Source organism: Zootoca vivipara, chromosome 4 (assembly GCF_963506605.1).
Source record: "Zootoca vivipara chromosome 4, rZooViv1.1, whole genome shotgun sequence".
NCBI classification, from domain to species: domain Eukaryota; kingdom Metazoa; phylum Chordata; class Lepidosauria; order Squamata; family Lacertidae; genus Zootoca; species Zootoca vivipara.
In genome coordinates, this window is record NC_083279.1 from 70,214,320 (window position 1) to 70,240,961 (window position 26,642).

At 41.6% G+C, this 26,642-nt stretch overlaps 2 protein-coding genes across 4 annotated transcripts in view; one reads left to right on the forward strand and one right to left on the reverse strand.

The window, feature by feature from the left end:
* The window catches only part of CMSS1 (cms1 ribosomal small subunit homolog), a 179,387-nt gene that overhangs the window by 119,378 nt on the left and 33,367 nt on the right, over window positions 1–26,642 (forward strand). The gene's annotated exons all lie outside the window — the stretch shown is intronic.
* The window catches only part of LOC118084778 (filamin A-interacting protein 1-like), a 156,310-nt gene that overhangs the window by 117,318 nt on the left and 12,350 nt on the right, over window positions 1–26,642 (reverse strand). The gene's annotated exons all lie outside the window — the stretch shown is intronic.

A 26,642-nucleotide genomic window follows, 5' to 3' on the forward strand; every position in this document is an offset into this window, starting at 1 on the left:
CTTTGTGACCAAAACAAGCACCTTCTTCCTGCTTGTCTCCCTCCCTAGATTTTCCTCTACCTTCAGCCTCTACCACCTTGTCTTTCCCATGGATAATAATAATAATAATAATAATAATAATAATAATAATAATAATAGTTATCATTATACAATAGTAATTGTATTCCTGGTTCCAAGATGGAATTGGGCTAACCCCTTGCCATTCCACAGTTTCTTTGGTTAGAGTCCTGGCCCACTTTCACCCCTTTCCTCTAACACCATTTAGATAGTTACAGGTAGGTAGCCGTGTTGGTCTGAGTCGAAGCAAAATAAGAAAATTCCTTCAGTAGCACCTTAAAGACCAACTAAGTTTATATTTTGGTATGAGCTTTCGTGTGCATGCACACTTCTTCAGATACACTAGAAACAGAAGTGTCAGACCCTATATATATACAGAGGGTGGTGGGTGGGAATGGGAGATGGGCTGATGGGAGTGGTAAACCTGTAGATGGGTGTTAATGGCTGCTGATGGCTGCAATTAGTCCTGGGCTGAGGTGCTAAAGAAAGCTTGATCATGCATAATGAGATAAGAATCCGATATCTCTATTCATCCCAGGTGCTTCCATGGTTTTAAGCTTGGTAATGATTTCCAATTCAGCAACTTCCCTTTCCAGTCTGTTCCTGAAATTTCTCTGTAATAAAACAGCTGCTTTGAGATCTTGTATAGAATGTCCTGGGAGATTGAAGTGTTCTCCTACTGGTTTTTCAGTCTTATGGTTCCTGATGTCAGATTTATGTCCATTTATCCTTTGGCGTAGGGTTTGGCCTGTTTGTCCAATATAGAGAGCTGAAGGGCACCGTTGGCATTTGATGGCATACACAATGTTAGAAGATGAGCAATTAAATAGTCCTGAGATGGTATGTTGGATGTTGTTGGGGCCAGTAATGATTGTCAAGGAGCTACCCCTACACATCCAAGAACAGATCCTCACAAACACACCAGCGGAACCTCGACCAGGAACTTTCTACCTTCTACCTAAAATACACAAACCAGGAAATCCAGGACGCCCCATCATCTCAGGTATTGGCACCATTACAGTGGGTGTTTCCGGCTATATGGACTCTGTTCTGAAACCATATGCTATCAGTGCTCCCAGCTACGTACGTGACACCACAGATTTTCTGAGGAAAATACAATCTTTGAACAATCTTCCTAACAATACTATACTAGCCACTATGGATGTGGAATCTCTATACACCAACATCCCACACAATGATGGTTTACAAGCCATAAGGAACACCATTTCTGATAAAACCACAGCGGACTTTGCTACCAAACTCTGCCACATTGTCCTTACCCACAACCACTTCAAATTTGGTGATGACCTGTTCCTCCAGATCAGCGGCACAGCCATGGGCACCCGCATGGCCCCACAGTATGCCAACATCTTCATGGCAGACTTAGAACATCGTTTCCTAGACTCCTACCCACTCAAACCTCTCTTGTACCTACGATACATTGACGATATCTTTATTATCTGGACACATGGACAACAGACCCTGGAAACCTTCCACCAGACATTCAATGACTTTCACCCCACCATCAACCTAACAATGAACCAATCTATGCAAGAAATACATTTTTTGGACACTACTATAAAAATACAGGATGGACGTATAGACACCACCTTATACAGAAAACCAACTGACCGACAAACATATCTACATGCTTCTAGCTACCATCCCAAACATACCAAACAATCCATCGTATACAGCCAGGCCCTACGTTACAACCGTATCTGTTCCAACTCTACAGACAGAGAATCTCACCTAAGAGATCTACAGCAAACCTTTTTAGAACTAAAATATCCACCTGATGAAGTTAAACAACAGATCAACAGAGCCAGACTGATACCTAGGGAGAACCTGCTGCAAGATAGACCCAAAAAAGAAAATAACAGAACACCACTAGTTATCACATACAGCTCCCAAGTTAAAACAGTACAACGCATCATCAGAGATCTACAGCCTCTCCTGCACAATGACAGCTCCCTTTCTCAAGCTCTGGGAGGAAGACCTTTCATTGCCTACAGACAGCCACCCAATCTTAAACAACTCCTCACCCACAATAATACAACCACCAGACTTAACATGGACACTGGTACCAGAGCCTGCAATAAACCCAGATGCCAACTTTGCTGCCACATACACCCGGACAACATCATTACCATTTAGATATTGATGCCTCCTGGATCCCAAAGGGCAACAGATTCTGAAACCAAGGGTCACCCTCATGCTCGTCGATGTATGCCTGTAGTAGAAGCAAGTATTCGCAGCACTACCATTTCACAAAAATTGACATGGTACAACCCTGTATTTTGCAGAAGCCAAATAGCTCAAACTAGCCACATTACTGAGTAACAGGGAATGATAAATAGCTCCAGTGAAGGTTTTAGTTAGTTCAAAGCTAAGATGGGGGTGAGGTGGGAAATAGCAGCTTGCTGAAGGCCACCTAGTGAGCGCTTGGCTGAGTTGGGATTTGGATCAGGGACTTGCAGCTTGTAGCATTACAGTACATTAGTTCTTCTCCCCACACCACTCTCCCCACCCCCACTTAAAGTTCTCTTTCTGAGACTCTAGTTCCTTTATGGACATACAAAAGCAGGCTGCAAATGCAGGAAAATTTGAGGGAAGTTCGAGGTGGGTGGGAAAGGTTGCAAATCCCTCTGTAGCAAATCCCATCTCAGCCCAGGTCTTTGAAAATTAGCTCCTATGTAAAATCGGGCTGACACTTCAAAGAGTCAGAGGGGAAGAGGCTGGAGGAAATGTTCAGAACAAGTTTAATTTCCCAACCACTAAAGGATGTCAGTGGGGTTAGAGTGATTACCTCAAGTGACCCCTTTCTTCCTCATTGTGTGGATCGTATTTCCCTTCATGCCCCTGTGGAGAGATATTGATGTCTCTAACACGATGCTGTCATAGTGTGGGGGAGGAAGTAGTTGTGTAATATGGAGCATATGCTTTGCAAGGAAGTTAGTGGTGGTATTGGCCCTACCACATACTTAGACCCATTTAATAAACATGGCATGTAGTAGGATCCTCTCATATCTAGCACTTAAAGGGTCAACACCCACCCCCTTACACTTACAGCATATATAACATGTTAACATGCTAAATGTGCCATTTCATTTTTGTTACACCTACATGTTTGTCAGAGAGACTCAGTGGTGTCATCTAGCCTCCAGCAGAAACAAAACTGTTTTCCTCGATTGCTCTGGAGTTGTGTTATTATGTTAGACATTCCTTAGTTTGTTTGAATAACATTTTTAAAACAATATTTTGCAGCCTGAGCCTCCTACTCATTTCTGTGGCTAAACAAAGTTATTTTTAGTGCAGGGGCCCATGGCTGCATGAGAAAAATGCTGATTATCCAGAAGGGAAGTGGGAAGGAGGGAAGGGGGTGTTTGTCATCTTCATGACTCAAAATACCCCCTGTAGCCTGGAATCTAAATCTATAGTGAGGCCAGAATTTGCTCCTTAGATTTATTTGCTACCCACCCCAACTGCCTAAATAAGAAAGAGCCCAAACTGCCACCTCAAAAGAAGCTCCTAGAAGACCTATTTTGCTTTTGAAGTTTGCTTAAACAATTATAGCTGAAAAGTATGGGCATAACTGAGGAAGTGCACAAAGAGCCTATTTGGATGTTGCCTTAACATAAACCTAAGTTAACTACCCCTATCGTAAATACAGAGATAACCTGGGTCAATTTTGTGCTGTCCATAGGCTTCTTGGAAACACACAGTAATAATTCAGTTGTCGTTGGGCAGCCATGATCATTGCTCTGGAATTATTGCTCAGGGGTAACGCAAGGATTGCATATATGCCATGAGAAAGCAGCTGTGATATAGTGCTCCTGTTGCCTTCCTATGTTTTCAGAGTAACCTGGGTGCCAGGCCTGTATTATAAGATAAAATCAAGCCCCATTTGGTATGGTGTGGTTTTTTTAAAAAAAATTCCTCTGAACATCTATGGCTGAGCACGAGCATCACAACATTCAGAAGTTTTGGACAGATTATATTTAACTGGAGCTGTTCCAGGAGAAGACAGTGTATCTGTCCATTTGATGTCTGTTGTGTGCTTAGCAAGCAAAGGTAGGAAGTAACTCTCTCCCCAGCTCTTAATTCTTGTTCCCACAAGAAGATTTCGTCATTCAATACATAACCAAAGAATTCGTGGAAATGAGGATTTAGTGTTTATTCTTCCCATTGTATTACTGTAGGACCAGGCGAACAAGCTGCGCTGTGCGAAAGCAAATACGTTTTTACGCTGCGACAGCTACTGATCTGGCTAATCATAACTTACCAAGTAGCCCTTCCAAGTAGGAAATTGAACAGGAAGGGAAAGCACAATAAATCCATTAATGAGATACACAAGCTATTTGAATGTGAAGTCTCCTTGCAGTTAAGCAAAGCATGCTTTCTGCAGAGAATGCTCTGCTCTCCATCTCTCTTTAAATTAAGAGGGCTACCGGTATATTATCCATATCACCCTGATCCCAATGAAGCCATGAGGCTCATGGTAAGACCAATGTTAGGCATATACTGCTCCTTTCCCCTCTCTCTTCTCTGGCACAAACCTCCTCTATTTTTCAAAACCATGCTTTAGAGTAGTTCTGCTGAACTTGTAATGCCCCAACATACATACCATTCACACCCAGTCTAATTAAGAGTTCCCCTCTTAACCAAGGTTCTGATGTTTGGGAACCTGGTTAGGTTAACAGTGGCTAATTGTAGCATGTACGGTAACCATGGTTAAAGCAAACAAAGAGAAGGGGTGTGAAGCACACATTCTCAAGCCTGGATCCCATTTTGGAAAGCCTGGAACACAAGGAACCAGCCGTACATCTGCACCAGAGCTACACCCTTTGGTTTTGTGGCGAGCTGAAACTTTCAATACTGTCCATGCCACACTCTTTCAATAAGCATATATTGCAAGCTGAGCTCTATTTAGTATACTTTTTTGCCAACTTGCTTGTCTCAGTGCTCTAAGAAATATTATAGTTTGTAGAAACCTATAAAATAATAAATCATCTCTTCTGACCGATTTCCTTTTTTGAAAGAGAACATTTGGAGAGTAAGGAGTGGTTGGAAAGAAGAAGCTGCATTTTGTGGAAGCAAAGTTCCTCTTGTATAGGGAGGGACACAAGGCATAAAGTTGACATGTGCTTGATATGTGGGGAGTGGTAGAATCTGGAAGAAGAGTTTATAGGCTAGGGAGTCAAGGTAGCTTTGGAAGCAACTTTAAAAATCAACACAAAAGTCCATTTCCTCATCAGTCATTTTCAATGTGAAGTTGAGAGCTTTTCCTTCTGAGACAGTCAATGCTTCAAGCACCAGGAACAGGAAACAATCTAGCACACAAAATATGTTTTATAATAAAGATGGCATCGATCTTTGTTAGCTGAGCAAGTGATGTATTTAAACAACAAGAGTTTATTGAGAACAAACCAAGTGAACATGTTGCTTTTTTCTGTCAGCAAATGCAAGGCTTTTGAGACAAGTTATGTAGGGTTTCTTTCTGCCATCTGATAAGCCTGAGTTGAGACAGTAGTTGTGTACTGGGACCAGTTTGACCATACCACTTCAATTTAGTCATGTCATGTTACGGCATTTGAACATTTCCAACCATAATTTTAATACCTTGTCCATATGTTCCTTTTTCTCACCTTCCTTTATAGAGCAATCTTTACTGTGGCAATGAAGCCTTACAACAAACAATGCAGCCTTCTGAAAAGGGAGAGGAGGAGAAGTGTGTGTGTGTGTGTATGAGAGAGAGAGAGAGAGAGAGAGAGAGAGAGAGAGAGAGAGAGCACTTTTCACAGGAAAGCTTCTTGCATGGTTCACTAGGTGATGAGGCGAAAGTTGCATCCGCTGAAATTTACCACCAAAATGTTTGCTGTGCTCTTCTAACTGAATATACAATATTTTCATGCTTTAGGATAGCAAGGAGGAACCTGTGGTCCTCTGTCATTGGATACAAACTCCCATCAGCCTCAGCCTATCATTGACCAGGAATCCAAAATATGTTGAAGCAGCAGTACTGTATATGTGCCACAGATCAACATCACAATTCCCTCAAGCATTTCAGAAAGTCGCAAGGAAATAGCATGACTCCAGGATTACCTTATGAGATCATAATCAAACCCCATGAGAATGTGAAACTTTCTGTCTTGTTACCTTAAACTATTCAAGTTAGATGTAAATGCTGATGCGGAAATGCTCCTTGAAATAAGCTTGATATTTAATCTCATGCCAAATTCTTGTCATCTGAATTAATTTCCTAACTTCTTGAAGTTGTGTTGTTTTCTTTAATTTTAGAAGAAAGAAAGCACGAATGGTTCCACACTGGTACTTGCCCCTCTCATTCATAGCTGCAACAATCAGAAGCATGCACTTCTTTTTAAGCAAACCACAGTTGCTTGTTGCATCTAAATTTAGGGAACTGAGGTTTGCTTACACAAGTGGTGGGAAACCTGTGTCCCTACAGATGTTGTCTGACTCCCAACTCCCATCAGCCCCAGCTAGCGTAGCAAATAGTCAGGAATGATGAGAGCTGTAATCCTACAACATCTGGAAGGCCACTTCTTGTCTATATTCTAGTTTGTGAACAAGCCACAGTCTGAAATTACAGTGTGGCTCCTTGGCAGAAGTAGTACTTAAAACTGGGTTCTAAGTTCATTCCCTACATGCAAATGGTTGTTCGGCATAAAGCTCTGTCTTTTACTGCTGCCAAATTTTTCACCAGACTCCCATGATCATTTGCCTTTAACAAGGGCTTGCTGTATCAGCTGATGGTGCTTATTTCCATGCTGTGACAAACCATCCTTGATTTCTACAAATCAAGCTGCTGCTTGAAGACGCAGAAGTAATTTAAGATACCCACCCTCCTGTGCATTGACTTTTTAAAAATGCTTTTCTAATATAGAATGCTGGCTGATGTGGAAAAACTCAGTGTTGAGATATGAACTATTAAAGGAAGAATAAGGAGGTCTCAAGATGCTGCAACCCCCTGGTTCCTAGAAACCTTTGCTGCCCCTAAGGTTTGAGAAGTTTTGTCCCATAGTTATAATGTGCATAAAATATGTTCACTTTAAAGTTAGGGAGCTTCATACATAAACCCTCTAGTGCCTGCCTTTCTTTATCTACAGTCTCCTAAAGGAGAAATCGACCCTGTTGTTCTGTGCCATACAGTCATACAGAATTAAACATACAAGAGCATTCCTGGTGTATCTTGAGGTCAGTAGAGTTCCTTCAAATGTCAATTTAGAAAGAAGCCAAATGCTTTTAAAGCACACCCTTCCTCTGGGCATAGAAATTGTGCAGTTTTGGAAAGTGTTGAATCCTGTCTTTCCACCAGAGGGCTCTGCATAGTCTAAAAACCTTCCTTCACTAACACGTTTAGGATGGAGAAACATATTTCTTTCCGATCACCTGCTTTGATATGCAGCTTTTTGAAATGCTTCATTTCCATTTCGCCATGCTGCCATTTTCCATGCTTGTGTAATTTTGAACATGGCAACAGTGATTGTGTTTTGCTGCTTTGCTTTTACCATGATCTGGCAGCAATTGAAATTGGGAAGAAAGGTATGCTCTCCTCGCTCTTCCCCTCCGTTTATTAGTTTTTCTGGGGGATTTTTCTTTAAAGGTGGTGGAAAGTTCCATATACAGAGAATTTAATGATGCTACTACCCGGTAATAGAGAAATGAAATTAGAACAGTATCAGTCAATACTGTATGTTTCCAGAAAGCTATCTCCTCAAGTACCAGTAACTATAACACTCAGCGCAAAATACCTCACTGCAGCCTTGCCTAACTAGTGTGAAGATGGGCTGAACTATTATGATTCTCCATAGTACGTTTGGAATAACAGCTTTCAATTTAAGAATCTGATCTGACCTGGATTGCAGGTACTTGTAACAGTCTGGAAGCACATATGCTGTGAGAGAATGCTTGTTTTGTACACAACAATCCTCAGCATGCAGCATGGAACCATATATAATTGTGGAGAGAGCAAAGGAGGTAACAGTTTTAGCAATTTCTATTAGCCGAATCACAAATGCAATCCCATGAGTATGTTGATCAGTGAGGATTATGACAGGGGCATTTGGAAAGAGCGGAAGGGATTATTGTGACAGGAAATTAGGTGAATAGGTCGAGGTCTATCTTGTTTCAGGTGTCTTTTAAAATTAGGATAACTGCTTATTTCCTTGACATCTGATGGAAGGGTATTCCACAGGGCGGGTACTGCTACTGAGAAGGCCCTCTGTCTGGTTCCCTGTAACCTCACTTCTTGCAATGAGGGAACCGCCAGAAGGCCCTCAGCGCTGGATCTCAGTGTCCGGGCTGAACGGTGGGGGTGGAGACGCTCCTTCAGGTATACAGGACCAAGGCCGTTTAGGGCTTCTTTTTTTTTGAAATATTTTTTATTAATTTTACAGATTACAAAAAGGATATATATAAGAAAGACGCTTACATAGACAGATTTTCCACCTTCTTTCCACCACCCTCCCATGGGCCCTCCCCTGCCACAGGAGAATCCCATGCAGGCGGGCAGTTGAAGATGGTCCATTTTGTGGTGGAGTTTATGTCCCCCCCTCCCCCAGAGTCCCCTCCTGCCACCAGAGAGCCCCAGGGGCAGAAAGCAGGGAGACAACCACCCAGCTATCCAGAAAGAAAAAATCTATACTAAAAAAAAGAGAAAAAATTTCAGGAAAAAATGATAAAAAAGAAAAAAACAGAAAACAATAAAAACAATCTTTTTCAAATTTACATTAATAAACCATATTTTGTGGGCTTCCCCTACCTCCCCCCTTTCCCGGTTTTCATCCCTTTACTATCCTCTTTAACAGTTTCCTTATCTATAAACTGCTTACTTTTCCTCTTCATAAAATTTTTAAATTTAGCTAATACCATTTTCACTAAATCTCTTAATCCCTATAATTCATAATCCGATTTTTCTTCCCTCACCTAATTTTTTTCCCCTCAATAGACTTCTTAAAATTTTTGAATCCCTAGACTTCTTTTATTTTAGCTTTTCCCATAATCAACTCTTGCACTCTAACAAATCCCAATATAACCTTTCTTCCCCAAATTCCGGCTACCTCCCTCCAATCCAGCAATCCTAATTTGATCTTGATAATCCATCCTAATAATTACACTCCCATTCTTCCTTCACCCCACCCCCTTTTTCCAATGTTTTGCCCCCCAGATATCCATGGGGGCCCCCTGAGTTTCTCCCCTTCTTAAGTTGTTCATGTCCTTCCCCTTGTGGGAAATCTGTAATTCCATTGGTTCCTGTCGTTCCCTCCTCAAAGGAGGGGTACTCCGCTTCTCTTTTTGTAAAACAATGTCAACTTTTCCCTTGTGGTGTGCTTCATTTTGTGTTGTATTGTCCCAGTCATCATCATTGTTATCTTCATACTGCAAATCAGAATCCACCTCATTGTCAAAATCATCCAGATTGCTGTCGCTGTCACTGTCACTATCTTCCTCTTCCATTTCCATTTCAGTATCTTCATCATCTGAAAAATCATATTCAGCAATCACCATCTGAAATTGCTGCTTTAGTTCTTGCTGTTGAATCTCATCTCGGCATAGTCCTATTTTTAGTTCCCACATGGCTGTCAAAACAATCCGCTGGAACTCAGGCGAGTACCTTTTTGTTGACATAGTTCCGTCTTGTCAAGGTCCCTACTTATCGTGTGGGGTGGAAAATGGTCGCTGCTTATTTTCCCAGTCTCAGCAAAGTAGTTGCATTTTCCAATTCCAAATTCACAAAGATCCAATCCAACATTTCACAATCCAAACATTTCAAAAGCATATACTTTTAACTTTTTAAAAGTCCAAATGAAATAAAGCTCATTTATAAATCCTTGTCAGCTCACTGGGTTGTCTGGGCTGCCGGCTCCCGGGGAAACAAAAGGCTTTCCTCATTCTTTTTCATCTTTCTGCAGGGAATCGTCCTTCTCCCCTTTTACCCTGCATCCAGGGGAGAACTTTTTTATGTCTTTGAGGATACCTTTTAACCATTCAGTTCGTGGCTTCGGGTATTTATTTTAATGTTCCTTAGCTACCGGTGGGAGGGGGTGGCTTCCGTTTTGTCTCCCTCTCTCCCAAATCCAAATTAATCCAAATTAATATTCAATATCCAATCCAAATTTGAGAGCTTACTTACAGTCTTGATTTCTAATTCTTTCTTTTGGAAGAATCCAGCGCTCTCCGCCTCCGGCTCGGAGCTTCTCTCCGCTAGAGCGACGATGGTGCTCAAAATGGCCCCCGCGACTTCTACCCTTCTCACTCCGGCGCTCTTACTAGGGCAGCCGGATAGTTGGGGAGTCCGGTTTGGGGCTCTGCCAAGCAGTTTTGCCCCCGGGACGCTCGACCCGGGGTTCTATGGGGTGCAGCGTTGCTCTCGCTGCCCTCCCTCCTCTAGCAGAGACGGGCTGTCTCGGAGCGAGACAAAGACCCCGCCGATCGGCGCTGGCGCTGGACCGGAAGCCGTTTAGGTCTTTAAAGGTTAACACCAACACTTTGAATTGTGCTCGGAAGCATACTGGGAGCCAGTGTAGATCTCTCAGGACCGGTGTTATGTGGTCCCGGCGGCTGCTCTCAGTCAGAAGTCTAGCTGTCGCATTCTGGATTAGTTGCAGTTTCCGGGTCACCTTCAAAGGTAGCCCCACATAGAGCGCCTTGCAGTAATCCAAGTGGGAGATAACCAGAGCATGCACCACTCTGGTGAGACAGTCTGCTGGCAGGTAGGGTCTCAGCCTGTGTCCCAGATGGAGCTGATAGACAGCTGCCCTGGACACAGAATTGACCTGCGCCTCCATGGACAACTGTGAGTACAAAATGACTCCCAGGCTGCACACCTGCTCCTTCAGGGGCACAGTTACCCCATTCAGGACCAGGGAGTCCTCCACACCTGCCCGCCTCCTGTCTCCCACAAACAGTACTTCTGTCTTGTCAGGATTCAACCTCAATCCGTTAACCGCCATCCATCCTCCAACCGCCTCCAGGCACTCACACAGGACCTTCACCGCCTTCACTAGTTTCCATTTGCTAACATCCTGTGTGCCTCTAAACGCTCTGTGCCCTTGCCATACTTGGGCCTTTTCACTAGGCCACCTATCCTATTTGCTTGCCTGCTGTTTCTCTTTCGGTTACATCGGCGCCAAGGTTTTTGCTAGTTATCTTGCTTTTTATTAGCTGAAGTATGATGACATGCCTGCAGATAGTGCTTGTAACATTCTTCTTGACTTAAGGAGAGTGAATATCCCACTGTGCAGAGGGGGGGCTATGGGCTTCAAAAGGAAAATAGGAACACTTCCAAGAAGTGAGTAATGTTGTTTTATTGTCTCTCCCCCCCCCCCGCCCCATCGTAGGTGAAAACAGACAGACATGATACTTCTCATCCTAGTGTGCAGTGCTTCTGCTGTTCCACTTACTGTGCAAATCTCTAAGCAGCTTTCAAATCCTACAACCCCAATGTAGAACCTGATGCATCCCAGTGGAAGCAAAATAGGTTTTTTGTGTCGCCCCCCCCCTTTATTTGTTGGAAAGGGTATTGTACTTCAAAACCAGGATGCTCTATACATTATACTATTTAATGCTGGAGTGGCCTTCTGGCATTTCTTTTGCAAATAACCATCCTCTTAGTCAATAAATTACTGCATGCACTTCTAAAATATAAACTCCTCATTGACCCAGAGAGCAAAAATTCAATGTACATTAGTGGCGTGCTCTGGGACATTTTCATTCATACTTTTTTCATTTAAAAGTTTGGTAGACTTGTCTGCAGAGCATTTTAAAACCCCTCTGATAATCCCCTCAGACTCCCACGGCGCACATTAATCGAGACAAGGCAGATGAGGTGCAGACGGTGGAGTTCACAGAGCACATGCAAGCTGATCCTTCATTTCAGCAGGAGCTCTCCCGCCTCCCCTTTCCAAAGCAGTAGTTCCTGCAAAACAAATGCCAGGTTGCATTTTTAAAAGTGTTGTTCGCTATGAATTCTGCCATTTCCAAAGCTAGGGCCTGTGCATTGAATTTGCAAGCTGACATTTTCATTCAGTGGCTGAAGAGGTGGAAGCCCTGGCTGCTAGGTTTGGAAGGGACCCCCATAGAAACGTAGGAAGCTTCCTTATACCAAGTTAGTCCATTGGTCTTTCTAGCCTATTATTGTCTTTATACTGACTTTATAACCTACCTGGAGATGCCAGGAATTAAACCCGAGAACCTATTGCATGCAAAGCAGTTTCTGTAAATGCAATGTAGAAAGAATCACATCCTTGTTCTTAGGAAGCTCAAATCCTACATTTCTTCAGCACTGCTTCTACTCCCTGTTTGTGGTTGCTGACTTGCTGTCATCCCATCCTTCCTCTCTCTTCCCCAGCTTTATTTTTGGGTGGATTTGCATGAAATCTGCAGACAAGGCTGCTTCTTCTGATGGTATGAGTCCTGCCAAATACCAAAAGGGTATAAAAAAGAATAGCAATCTCTCCCAGTGTTCTGTGGGCAAAAGAACAGGCAGAAGAGAGGCGACCCCTAGGTCTGATCACAGAGAAATTGGGTTTTTGTGCCTTTAAAGTTGGGTTTGGTGTGAAGGAAGAACTGCCAGGGATTTGCTTTCCTCCCAGTGGTTTTGTTTGTGGGCACTGATTCAGTGGAATTACGTTGGTGCCCTTAAGTGGTATTACAAACGCACAAAGCAGCAAGCAAAGGATTTGATTTGAGGCATAGGTTGGCAAGGGTAGTGGAAACTTCCATCTTGAGGACCCAAAACACCTCTCACCCCCTCCCCTCCTCAATTGTCCTTAGTAATCTGCCAAAGCTGCTTTTTGCTCAGTGGGGGAAGTTTGAGAGTGAGTGAAACAAGTAAGGTAGAGCGATAAATAAATAAATTAAAAGGAAGACTACACACACACAGAGAAGCAAAGTCCTCAAATTCAGAATTGTAAGGGGAAAGGGTGAGGGAATAGTTAATACTTTAGGCTACTAAACACAACAAGCACACTTAAAGCAACAACAAAGAAAATCAAGACTGAATGAAAGGATAGCTAACAGAATGGTTCCTGGAGTCCATACGCAAAGGCAAAATTGCAATAACTCCCTCCCCTGCTAACACCTTTACCTGTCCTAAGTGGGCCTTGCCCTCCTCCTTGTTTACCAGCCTCTGGGAGCATGTCAGGGCCCTCACATGACCTTTCCAGAGCTCATTAAGCAAGGTGAAGAACTTTAAAAGCGCTTTCCATGGTGGGTTCCAGTCTTCCCATTTATTTGTTTATTTATTTTGGGGCTGTGTGCCTAAAGTCATGATCATGTAAGTAGATTACGCGTATGTGGCGGTTCCACTGTATATTATTGTTAATTTGGGTTTCCCCCTTCTCTTCTTTCTCTTTCTTTTTTATTTTAAATACAGCTTTTTCTCCTTTTTAATTTTCCCCTCCTTTGATTTGTGTTCTTTTTGATATTCTGAAGATTTCAGGGCTTTCAAAAGTATTGTGCCTTGCTGTTCTAACCACTGAATTCACTAAAGTTTCTTTTTTAAAATATATATATAAAAACTACTGTTCTTTTTTATAGAAAATATTTAAATATTTTAAAACAGCACTTCCATTTAAAATATTGTGAGGCTGTATATAATCTAAAAACACAATGCAAAAGTAAGAACAATAAGAACGTCCAATGCAATCAGTAAAAGCTGGTTGGCAAAGAATCTCAAGTTCATAAGACTGTTTTCAGAAGATGTCTGAGAGCATGCAGGCAGTTGTTGAGGTCCTTCCAGCATTCTGCAAGCCTTGTGACATCCTTACTGTCTAAGAAGTGAAACTTAAAGCTATCTGCCAAGACACAGGTGCCAATTACTCTCAAAGTAAGAAAGGATCTTGATTATTTTACAGGACACAAGCAGCCTGACAATAAATCATTCCAGGAGTTGTAAAATTTGTACTTCACTTTCTGGAACAGATTTTTCGGACAGTTGTCAATGAAGTACTTTGAAAAGTATGCTTTATCCAGTCAGAAGTAAAACCCGCAAGGCTTTAAATAACCTTAATGTAATGTCTTTGTGGTTACACATGAGAATAATTAGTAGGTTCTGTCTTGTTTTATTCACTACACTACTGGCACGGAATCTGAAGTCCTATAGATTAGAAATGACATCTCTCTCTCTCCCCCCCCCCCGGCATTTAGAAATTCTTTGTTTAAGCCAGTCTGTAATAGGCCTTGCTTATAAATCTGAAATAAATTGATCCTCCTTTCACAGAAGTGTATTTTTGTCATTGCATTGCAATATTATACAGATGCTAATGTTATTACAGAAATAAATGTACTGTTCATAGTCCTCCTTTCATGGAGCTGCTCCAAAGACTGTATCTCAGCAGTGGGAAACCTCTGATCCACAGGCCCAATTAGACCCAGCACAGATCCCAGTTTGGCCCATGAGGCCATTATCCACAAACCATGCCCATCTTCTTCTCACATGGCATCATATATGTCTGCAGAGGAGAAACGCTTCATTTGGCGCAACAGTTTGAATCCAATCTGCTTCCTGCAAATGGACTTTCGAGAAGCTTGCTGTAACTGCTAATCAGCTGATTGGTAACTACAGCAAGCCTTTTTGAAGGCACTCTTCCAGCACCAACAGGGCACTGTAAACTGATGATCAGTTGATCGCTGGTTACAGTGACCTGCGGTGAACTTTGACAGCTGTAAACTACGTTATCAGGTGATTGAGGTGGGCAGTCCAGCCCATGAGTCAGATTTGACTCATGGCAGTGAGGGGAATTAAAGATCTGGCCCATTGGCCAGATCCTGTTCCCCACTTCTGGTAAACATGGACAGCAATTTCAAATAGTATATAATATGCAATCTGTATGTCAGTTATTACATACATATTGATTGTATGCGTGGGTTTCTCCTTATCTTCACACACAAGGAATCTCTAAAAATTTTTTAACCATGAATTAGAATTCTATAACACATGAAAGAGGTCTTGGAAAACATTTTGGCTGGGATTGAAAGCTCTGCTTCAGGTGTGCTCAGTAGGAATTTAACACCTACCCAAACAGCAGGCACCCTGCCCTGCAATGCCATTTTGCAAACAGCTTTTTAAAGTCCAGATCAGGCATCCCCAAACTTCGGCCCTCCAGATGTTTTGGACTACAATTCCCATCTTCCCCAACCACTGGTCCTGTTAGATAGGGGTCATGGGAGTTGTAGGCCAAAAGATCTGGAGGGCCGCAGTTTGGGGATGCCTGGTCTAGATGATCCTCGGACTAGATGACCCTCAGGGTCCATTCCAACTCTTCAGTTCTACTATTCTCAGTCCTCTGAGTTTAAAAAGCTGTTTCTCATGTTACATGCTTACCTGCTGTTCACAATCCGAAAGCTCAATTGGGTGTGCAAAACTAGCTGTGTGGTATTTTTTTTAACCCAACCAATATGTACTTTTGAAATTGTCCAACATTCTTTTGAAAGTTTTTTAAGAGGAGTTTAAATGAAATAATTGGGTGATATACAACTAAATCACACTCAGACTTGATTCATTGATTTCAGTGGATTTACTGGTTGACTAACATTGACTAATATCCATAACAACAGCCACTTAAGATCCTGGATAAATGATTGGTGATAATTATTAGACTGAAGACAAGCCATCACATATTTCAGTAGATTTTGCGATTCATCCAAGAGCAAATAAATAAATAAATGGTTTATTTGTTTCCAGGTTCTAAAAGTCCTGTAATAGCAAAACAATGTGATTTTCCCATTGACCCTCATTTCTATTTTCTTCAGATGGTTGCATTCACAATGCCTAATACCCCTTGGGTTTGTTTTATTTTGTTTGCAATAAGGTCAACCAAACATAAAAGTCAAATTCAGGGCATATCAACATAACTTTGCCTCAGCCGTTATCTTTCTCGATGGTGCGTAGGTCTCTGTGAACTCAGCCATAGTTAGATACACAAAATCAGGGTGTGTTTTCCCTTCCAGTTGCTTAAATCTGATAGACTGCACATGGCTTGTATTCATATCTGTCTAAAGTTGTTGTCAGAGGGCCAACAGTAACCATTAACATGAGCAAAGGTTTACTTTGCAGGTTTGATGGGAAATGTACCCAGGTCTGTTCAATTTCAGTTGAATTCCTAGACTATGCCATCACTTTTAATGCACCAGGATATAATCAAATGTTACTGGAGTTCCAAAGCAAGTGAGAAACATGATCAAATAATTGCATCTGATACTTAAGCATGACTCTGCCTAACATATTAATAGCATGTTGATAGCATAATTTGTTTTATTAAGCCTATCTACAAAGTGTACTATTCTCCTATAGGCTTTAAGCATCCCTTCCACCCGTTTTCTGATAGGGTGTTACCCTTTTGTGTAATGTGGGTTAATAACAATGATCCCATTTGAGCAATTGTTGTTGTTGTTACTACTGTTACTACTAACTAACAACTACATGATTTAAAAAAAACGGTTTTTGCTTTCTTGGTAAATTATATATATTAAAATACGGACACCTGTACAATAATAGGTTTTCATACTTGGTTCAAAATGAATTCTGATTGAACTTGGTAACTTCAGCATGAAAAGCATGTGTTTTGCTTCCACTGACAATATGCCTTAGAATACCAGTTTCTATAAATCATATGTGGGGAGAGTGCTGTTAATGCTCAGGTTCTGCTTATGGGCTTCCCATAAGCATCTGGTTGGCCATTGTGGGAACAGGATACTGGACTAGATGAACTTTTGACCTGACCTAGGAGAGCTCATCTCATAATCTTCCAGTTAGAGATGTGTGATTTATTCTGCATTTAAATTAAGCCAACTACTTCTTGGTTTTTTTAAAAAAAAAAAGTTTTGAGCATCTCTAATTTGTACTGTTGTCTAATCTTGTTCAACAAAAAGCTTCAGTTGACTTGGGTTGAAACGTTCAAGCACTTCTTTTTTTGATCCCCAACTTCAGCTGGTTCCGTAAAAGATACAGAAGCATTTTACTTCTTGCATCTCAAAACATTTCTATGCATCTCTCTCTGCCACTAGCACAGAGTGAGAAGTTACTTTGTCATAGCTTTGCCCTTTCTCAAAGACTCTTAAGTTGATGCCCTCACAGGTTGTACAGTCGGAACGATTAAAAAAGATGTTGAGCATATGTTATCTATGCAGATGAGTCAATGCAGATACTTGCTAATGCCTTCCAAGAGTAAAAATCTAATCTGTTTGCATGGCAGAAAGTTTTAAGCTAGTAGAGGAAACATTACCTCATTACAAAATAGCCAAAACCTTTTAAGATATGTTGCTAATATAGCTGTTAGGCACAGTGAATATTGGCTGTAGTTGAAGAGGAATTAAAGAACCTCTTAATGAGGGTGAAAGAGGAGAGCGCAAAATATGGTCTAAAGCTCAACATTACTAAGATCATCTCCTGGCAAATAGAAGGGGAAGAAATGGAGGCAGTGACAGATTTAATTTTCTTGAGCTCCATGATCACTGCTGATGCACTGCTGATGGTGACAGCAGTCACAAAATTAAAAGACGCCTGCTTCTTGGGAGAAAAGCAATGACAAACCTAGATAGCATCTTTAAAAGCACGGACCTTAAAAAGGTCCGTATAGTTAAAGCTATGGTTTTCCCAGTAGTGATGTATGGAAGTGAGAGCTGGACCATAAAGAAGACTGATCGCTGGAGAATTAATGCTTTTGAATTATGGTGCTGGAGGAGACTCTTGAGAGTCCCATGGACTGCAAGAAGATCAAACCTATCCATTCTGAAGGAAATCAGCCCTGAGTGCTCACTGGAAGGACAGATCCTGAAGCTGCGGCTCCAATACAGTGGTACCTAGGTTTACAAACACAATTGGTTCGAGAAGTCTGTACTTAACCTGAAGCGTACTTAACCTGAAGAGAACTTTCCCATTGAAAGTAATGGAAAGTGGATTAATCCGTTCCAGACAGGTCCGCAGAGTACTTAAACTGAAAATACTCAAACTGAGGCATACTTAAACCGAGGTATGACTGTACTTTGGCCACCTCATGAGAAGAGAAGACCCTGGAAAAGACCCTGATGCTGGGAAAGATTGAGGGCACTAGGAGAAGGGGACGACAGAGGACGAGATAGTTGGACAGTGTTCTCAAAGCTACCAACATGAGTTTGACCAAACTGCGGGAGGCAGTGGAAGACAGGAGTGCCTGGCATGCTCTGGTCCATGGGGTCACGAAGAGTCGGACACGACTAAACGACTAAACAACAACAACAACAACAAAAGTGCCTTATTCTACTCTGTTTTATGCTGACAGCAGTGTTGAACTTAGTTGTGTTACCTAGAATCATAGAGTTGGAAGAGACCACAAGGGCCATCCAGTCCAACCCCCTACCAAGCAGGAAACACCATCAAAGCATTCTTGACATATGCCTGTCAAGCCTCTGCTTAAAGACCTCCAAAGAAGGAGACTCCACCACACTCCTTGGTAGCAAATTCCACTACTGAACAGCTCTTACTGTCAGGAAGTTCTTCCTAATGTTTAGGTGGAATCTTCTTTCTTGTAGTTTGAATCCATTGCTCCGTGTCCAGTTCTCTGGAGCAGCAGAAAACAACCTTTCTCCCTCCTCTATATGACATCCTTTTATATATTTGAACATGGCTATCATATCACCCCTTAACCTTCTCTTCTCCAGGCTAAACATACCCAGCTTCCTAAGCCGTTCCTCATAATAAGGCATCATTTCCAGGCCTTTGACCATTTTGGTTGCCCTCTTCTGGACACGTTCCAGCTTGTCAGTATCCTCTTTGAACTGTGGTGCCCAGAACTGGACACAGTGCTCCAGGTGAGGTCTGACCAGAGCAGAATACAGTGGTACTATTACTTCCCTTGATCTAGATGCTATACTCCTTTTGATGCAGCCCAGAATTACATTGGCTTTTTTAGCTGCTGCATCGCACTGTTGACTCAGGTCAAGTTTGTGGTCTACCAAGACTCCTAGATCCTTTTCACATGTACTGCTTTCAAGCCAGGTGTCACCCATCCTGTATTTGTGCCTTTCATTTTTTTTTGCCCAAGTGTAGTACTTTACATTTTTCCTTGTTAAAATTCATCTTGTTTGCTTTAGCCCAGTTGTCTAATCTGTTAAGGTCATTTTGAAGTGTGATCCTGTCCTCTGGGATATTAGCCACCCCTCCCAATTTGGTGTCATCTGCAAACTTGCTCAGGATGCCCTCAAGCCCATCATCCAAGTTATTGGATGCTGCCCTTCATGAGGAGATCAGAATTGTATCCCTCAAATATACTGTTTCTTAGCTGTGTTTCATATTGTTTCCTATATTATAAATGAGATTGTTCCAGCTTTTTGAAATAGAATCTTAAATAGAACATGGAGGTAGATTTATCTGGAACTGCATGAAAACACAAAGTAGACACAGTAGAGCAAAAATGTGATTTCAAGAGGAGAACATTCTAGGCTTTGTATTTCTTGAACACACTTTGTAAATTTTTAACATCATAGCATTCATGGGCATAGTCAAGCTCACTACAACTTATCATTAGTAATGCCAAACCATAGTTTAGTGTTTTGTGATAGTCTTTAAGGTGCCAGTTTTTCCCCATTTTGCTACCCCTTTGGCATTTTAAAATTAGATAATAAACCGATTCATCCATTGATAGAAAGCCATTTGATCTATTAAAAATGCTTTGCCATTTTTACTAGGAGGGCAATAGTAAAACAAATTGATGCTTGTCGTCAAAAAGTTGAAATCGCTGATTCATCTTGAACAGATCCAAATATAGATTTGCACTCTATTTTGAGGGGCTGGTGGAATAAGAACAGTGCTTAAGGTACTTATCTAGCAACTAGTGTTCAGATAAGGGTTGTACGAATGGTCTCACCTCTAAGCAACAGCACATGGCTTTCTATGAGATACTTTGAAGATGCCGTTATGGTAGCAAATAGTCAGCAAGTCTCTTGTTTCCTGCTCTCGAATGGCTCTGAAGTAATGTGTTATTGCCAAGTCAATGACCTTCACTGAACTGGTTATACAAGAGCAAATTGAAGATGTGCCAAATTGAAGATGTGCCATGTCATCGTCCTGGAGATGAAAGAATGGATCAAGTTTGCTAATTGAAAATACATTAATTTTAAAACATGATAGATTGTTTGAGGTTCTCTAAAGAGATCCTTGCAATATGTGGAGTATTTACGTGCTGTCATCAGACAGCCAACATGGTAAAGTGGGTAGAAATATCAAACTTGGGTCAGAGACAACTAGGTTTAAATCCCAGTTCAGCCATGGAGCTCACAGAGATACCTTGGACAGTCACTTTCTCTCTGCCTAACCTACCTCATAGGGTTTTTATTCTGTGAACCTCCCTGAGATCTTGTGAAGAATCTAATAGATTAAATAAATAAATGCCATTTATGATCACAGTAATGCAGTAAAAGTAAGTCTTTTCCTTCAAAGAAAGTGTGTTTGAAAGAAAGATGTACCCACGCTTATTACTGTAAAGAGAAACAGGTTTTCAGGTACAGTAAGCCTGCAACTTATGCTCATTTAACTTGTGCACATTCTGCTTTACACACTTGGCTAAATGAATGAATGAATGGGGGTGGGCATCAGGGAAAAAAGACTTTGGTAATCCCACCTGCAATTGAACCCAGTGTGTTTTGACTATTTAGCTTTAAGCACGATCCCCGGAACATAACCTCATGTAAAGTTGTGGGCTTACTGTATTTGAAATCAGGATGCCTGAGAAGTGTTTGTGTCCCTGCCTCTCAAACATTTTGCGTAAGCTCCCTTAACTATATGTTTAATTATTCAAGGCAGATTTGGTTTAATGAACCAACTTCTTGCTGCCTCGGTTGCTTTTCGGTTCTTAGTTTCTGATGTGCGACTGTCACTTCTATAATTCTATAATTAGTTTTCTCAAGGTTTCTTGACTCAGCCCCATTCTTTTAAATTTGATTTCCCATCATGCCTGTTGCCTGCCTCAGAGTGTTGTTAAAGGGCATTTTTTGTTGTTATATGTAACCACTGGGTTTGCTATCACACATAGAAGTAATACCATTGAAGTCAACAGGATGCCATTGGCGTGAGCTAGTGGACATCCAGCCAACATAGCATGAGCAAAGGCTGCATAGTTTGGTAGATGATGTGATGATATTTACTAATTTACCCTAGGCAGTGTCTTTATGGTTCTAGCTGAGCTGGCCTGTCTGAAAATCAAAATTATGTTAAATTAGTTCCATATGCCCCTTCATAATAATTAACTACAAGCTGATAAAGATCTATCTGGAGTCTTTGACCAGCTTACATGTACTGCTTCTTACTTTTAGAATGTGGGTAATAGTGCATGTAAATACAGAGGTCTGTGGGGCGGGGCTTAAAAGCCATTAGTGCTTGAGGAATTTTAGCTAAATGCAGGACAGGAGTGTACTAATTATTACATTAAGCTAATGTATTAGCTGCAGTTAAGTCGGTCCAAGTATGCACTTTCCAACAAAAGACTTAGCTACATTATACACATGAAAAAAGACAGTGGTGAATCTTGGCGCTTATAAGTGGCATTCTCTGTTTTCACGGAACAAGCATTAATCAAACTTCAAATGCTGAAAGAAGAGCACTTCTTACAACTTAATTGTCAGATGCAGCAACTGAGTATCTGCTGTAATGGAAAATCCACTCTTGAGCCAATTCCTTTCGCATGCAGAGCTCCTGTGTTTCCAGGCTCTCTATGTTGAATTCAGTTGGATGGCTTTAAAAGAGGATTAGACAAATTTGCGGAGGACAAAGCTATCAATGGCTGTTAGCCATGAAGACTATATTCTGCCTCCATTATCAGAAGCATTTGCCTCTAAATACCAGTTGATGTGAATCACAGGTGGACAGAGTGCTCCACTGGGGGGTTCCCCCCCTGCTGTTTTGCTGCCACGCCCAATTTAAGGTGTTGACTTTTGAGTATAAAACCCTCTATGACCCAAGTACTTAAAGTAGTGCTACAACCACTACCTGCTGGCCTGAGCCATAAGCTTTGCAGGAAAGTCTCTGTTTGTGGTCCCATTACAGGGGTCAGCAAACTTTTTCAGCAGGGGGCCGGTCCACTGCCGAACTAAATTTTGAAAATAAAAATAAGAATGAATGAATTCATATGCCCCACAAATAACCCAGAGATGCATTTTAAATAAAAGGACGCATTGTACTCATGTAAAAACATGCTGATTCCCAGACCGTCCGCGGGACGGCTTTAGAAGGCGATTGAGCTTGATCCAGCCCTCAGGCCTTAGTTTGCCTATCCATGCATTGACAGCTGAGGCATATTTTGCGGTAATACAGAGCAGAGCCTTCTCTGTTGTGGCACTCTGGATGTAGAACTACCTTCCACTGGAGTGTAGCTGACCCCCACATTGCCAGCTTCCTAACATCAAGGGAAGAAGTATTGTTTTCACTCAGGCCTTTGAGGATAGATTAGCCGAAGAGCCGTAGTTCTCAGCCTTTGGATTTAATATCTGTAGTATTGTAATGCACTGCATTTTATGGAATCTTTTGTATATCACCCTGGAATCCTTTGGGATGAAAGGTGATTTTTAAACATAATGAACAACAACAACAACAACAACAAACTAATAACTAATAACCAATAGAAACTATGGGTGCACAGTTGTTGTTGTCAGTTTGTATGTGTGTGTGTGTTGTATACATAATTTCCTGTAACACAGATCTAGAAGGTCAAATGGATGCCACTGTATAAGGTAAGTCAAAGAAGGAAGGAGGGAGCCAGATGTAGACATGGGGAGCATGGGTAAGCCCCAAAATCAATCTATTTTGGGGGGATGCCTGCTTATGACCCCCTGTGATGAAACATTATCCAAGTTCTAAAACAGTTCTAGTATCTGTAGTAAGGTTTAAGGTTACACATACTTTCAACGTGAATTCTGGTTTCACAGCTGATAGCCATACATATGACTATTCTAAGAAAAAGAGGAGAGAAGGGGATTTGTCAGACTCGTCTACTATGAGAGCAATCCTTCCCAATCCAAATGTCCATGTGTCATATTTAATGGCTACAGTTTTGTTGAACTTTTAAGCTACGGAATTTACTATGGAATACTGGGCCCACAATATAGTATTAGATAGATTTGGGCTGAACTTTCAGTGTAGGGTGACTGATGAAAGAAGGATAAATTGTACTAATATGTACGTGGTAGAATGGCTTAGTGAGAAACACCAACAACTGATTTGAATAGTTCATATAATAATAATAAAAACTGTTTTAGAATGCAGTGTGTAACATTTTTATGGACTTGTTTTCCTGGTGAAATAGGGTGGCTCCTTCAGGTATAATATTTCATTATAACTTAAAAGCATTTTTTTGGCTCCAGGTTAAGATTGTCATGATAGCACCTTGTCATTCGCAATGCAAGTTCTCGGTGAATGTTTGCACAATTATATAATAGTTATTCACATGCAAGGTTGAAATGGTTGAGGTTCTGTTACATTTTGGAAGTTGATATTCTCTTGGGGGGATGTTAGCCTCCAAATGTCACCCAATAATGCATTGATCTGCTTCTGTAGTTGCTGACAGATGATCCAATTATCAACTGACCTCTGCCAAGTATTTCTGACCATCTTGTGTACTTAATACTGTCCTGGTTTATTACTGTCAGCTGTTTATCAGTTGCAAAAATGGCTGCTTGCACGGTGACAATGACAAGACAGCAGGTCCTATTCATCTCCACAAGCACAGCAGCATGCAAGCTTGTGCTTTTGTAGTGTTACTTCTACCTGGTAAGGATAGAGCTGTCAAGTTCTATCTTACTTTGCAGTCTTTCCCACTGTGTAACGTTTTCTGCCTGAATAAGAGAGTTGATGTGTGGAGGGTGGCTACAATTAGTTTTGATAACACAAATAGATGAAGCTGGTGATGATAGGTGGTGGATGGTTGCTTCCTATCTCCTTGGTCACCACAGCTGGGGGAGTGTGAGAAGTTGATTATATATTGATGGTTACTGCTTCAAGCAGGCCTGCATAACTTGTGGCCTGTCAGGTACTCAACAGCTTCTTCGTTTTTGGATTCCCAAGCAGGTCACAAAAACAGGAGGTTTGTTAAGGCTCAGGTGGACTACCACAAATGCCTATTGGGACTGCATTAGGGGGACACACAAGTTGCGTGGACCTGACGTAAACTGATCATTTACGAGTTTGCCTATGCTTGATTAAGAGGACCATATAATATCCACCATTACCATACTCTTCCTCCATGGAGCTCAAGGCTTTGATCTCCTTTGATTTCCACAACAAGTTAAGAGATCCAGTAGGGTTTGTGGCTGAACAAAGATTTGAACTAGATCTCTCCCCGATTCATGTCAAAAGCTATGGGCCAAATGGGACATGACATTTGTTGAATAGTTTGGCACTTTGCAGTTGTATTTTCTTTAACAGCTGTATTGGGAGAGCTGGATTGGGGCAATGGCATGGGGGAGGTAGGAAATGCAGTTTTAACCCTTTGCCTCCACTATGATCCTAAGCAGAATTGCCCTTGCATCTGCTGCTCGCAATGGGGAAAGACTCTCACGGATAGATAGAACTGAGTAGTCTTACTGAATAATAGAACAGGAATAAATTGCTGCTAAATTATCCAGAAGGGTTTTGTTTTGTGTCTTTGTCTGCATTTCTTACCTCTTGCAGTGCGGTTCTTTGGAGGGCACAAGTTCACGTCTATTATTTTAAGAAGGTTATGGTCCTTAAGATTCTGCGGCTTAGAGCCAGTAGAAAGGTCCCAAAGGAAGATGTGTATAGTGGTGGAGGAGATATTTCCCATATTGCAGGATACGGCTCTAGGTTGTTTCTCCATTTAAATGGCTGAAATACTTTGTGTGCATCAGAGTAAATCATGCAGGTCCTTCCCACAAGGTTCAGCTGGCAAACCTCAGTATGTTTCACACATTTTAAAGCAACATTTCTGCACAGTGTCTGTGGGTTTTGTTTATAGGAAAATGAGACACTAATCCCCAGATTAAAAAAAAAACTCCCACAAAACTTGTTATGCCAAGACAATAGAAACCCTTTTTTAATCTGTAGGGGTTGAGAGTTCCCAAACTGAGCTAATAAGTTCTGCAGAAAGGTCTGGAATTGTCATTACCCTCCACATATACGCCGGACACCCTTTCCTTATAAAAATTAATGATTTTTTTCTTTTTGGTGCTGTTCTCTAGTAGGAAGAGCTTTTTCACCTAGTAAAATACTGTACCTCTGTTTTGTGATGGTGCAAGGTGACTAGAATCAATGCTAAGCTAACTTGTAAAAAAGCTACTTCTAACCTAACATTGCAAGGAGTCTATGCAGCTAAGTGATATATCTAACCTATAACAAGTAAATTAAGGGCCCATTCTGTTGCGACTGCCAATGCAGGTCTCTTTGTTCTATGTTAGATTGCTGGGGTGGTACTGTCAGATCCCGAAGCTCTTTTTGTTATCGTAACAATAAAGTATTGTAATTGGCTTGCAGGAGAGAGGGTTTAGTTGCTGTTGGTAAATCCTTGCTTCTCTTCAAGCAACAGGGAGCAGAGTAATTCTTTCCCCAGCTTCTCCTACCCCTCCTTCCTCTGCTCTGCCACTTTAGTCCTGGGTCTGTCTTCATGTATTTATGTTAGCTGCCAATCTTCTGGGTTCAAAACAGAGTTGGGTGAATATATTGATTACCCTTTGTGATATCTTTTCTGGCAGGGTTTTGGTTTTGTTAATCTGATTTCCTTTCCGCCTAACCTGGCTTGGCTTTGGGACACTGAACAGAATCCACAGCTCAGAGGATGGTTCACAGCTCAGTGGTTGAGCAAGTGTGTGTGTGGAGAATGACATTTGCCCTGATATCTTGGAGAGCCATGGTCAGTCAGAGTCAACAGTAGTGGATTAGATGGGGCAGTGGTTTAACTCAATATAGAAGCAAGTTTATATGTTCACCTGATGGCTTGTGGCCTCCTGTTTGGATTTTGTTGGATGATCTGCAGAGTCATTAGTGGGTGGTTCTACTTTGGGACAGAGGTCATCTAGGTCATATTTGGCTCCTTGCAACATTGTGATTAGACTGAGGCCCACAGCTTCAACATCTCTGGTCCATGGAGATGACTAGTGAGGGTGGGTGGAGGAAGAAGAGGGTAGCTCCATTGACAACACGAAGTGTATGACACACAGCAGTCAACTCCATTCCATCTAGTGAAGAAGACAGTACATTGACACTGTCCTCCTGACTCATGATCTAGTCATGATGGGAAAGAAATGGAAGGGAGGTTGTGCTTTCTCTGGTGCTTGCCCATGCCCCCCCCCCATTTTTTATTTATCTGTTTAGTACATTTGTATTCCTCCTTTCATCCCAGAAGTTCAGGGTAGCATGCATGCCTCTCTGTGTTGCTCATTCCCCACTTTGAGAATCAATAACTGAAGGCATCCCCTATTCATAGCTAAACAACCTTCCCATTACCAAGCAACCAATTACTGCTCTGGAATATTCTCAAGCATCTTCTTTTAATATCAGCTCGTGCCTGAGCTGCGGCACAGTTAACACCAGCAGATTTTCCTAAATGACTCTTAGTCTGCTTCAAGTCAAGCCTTTTGCA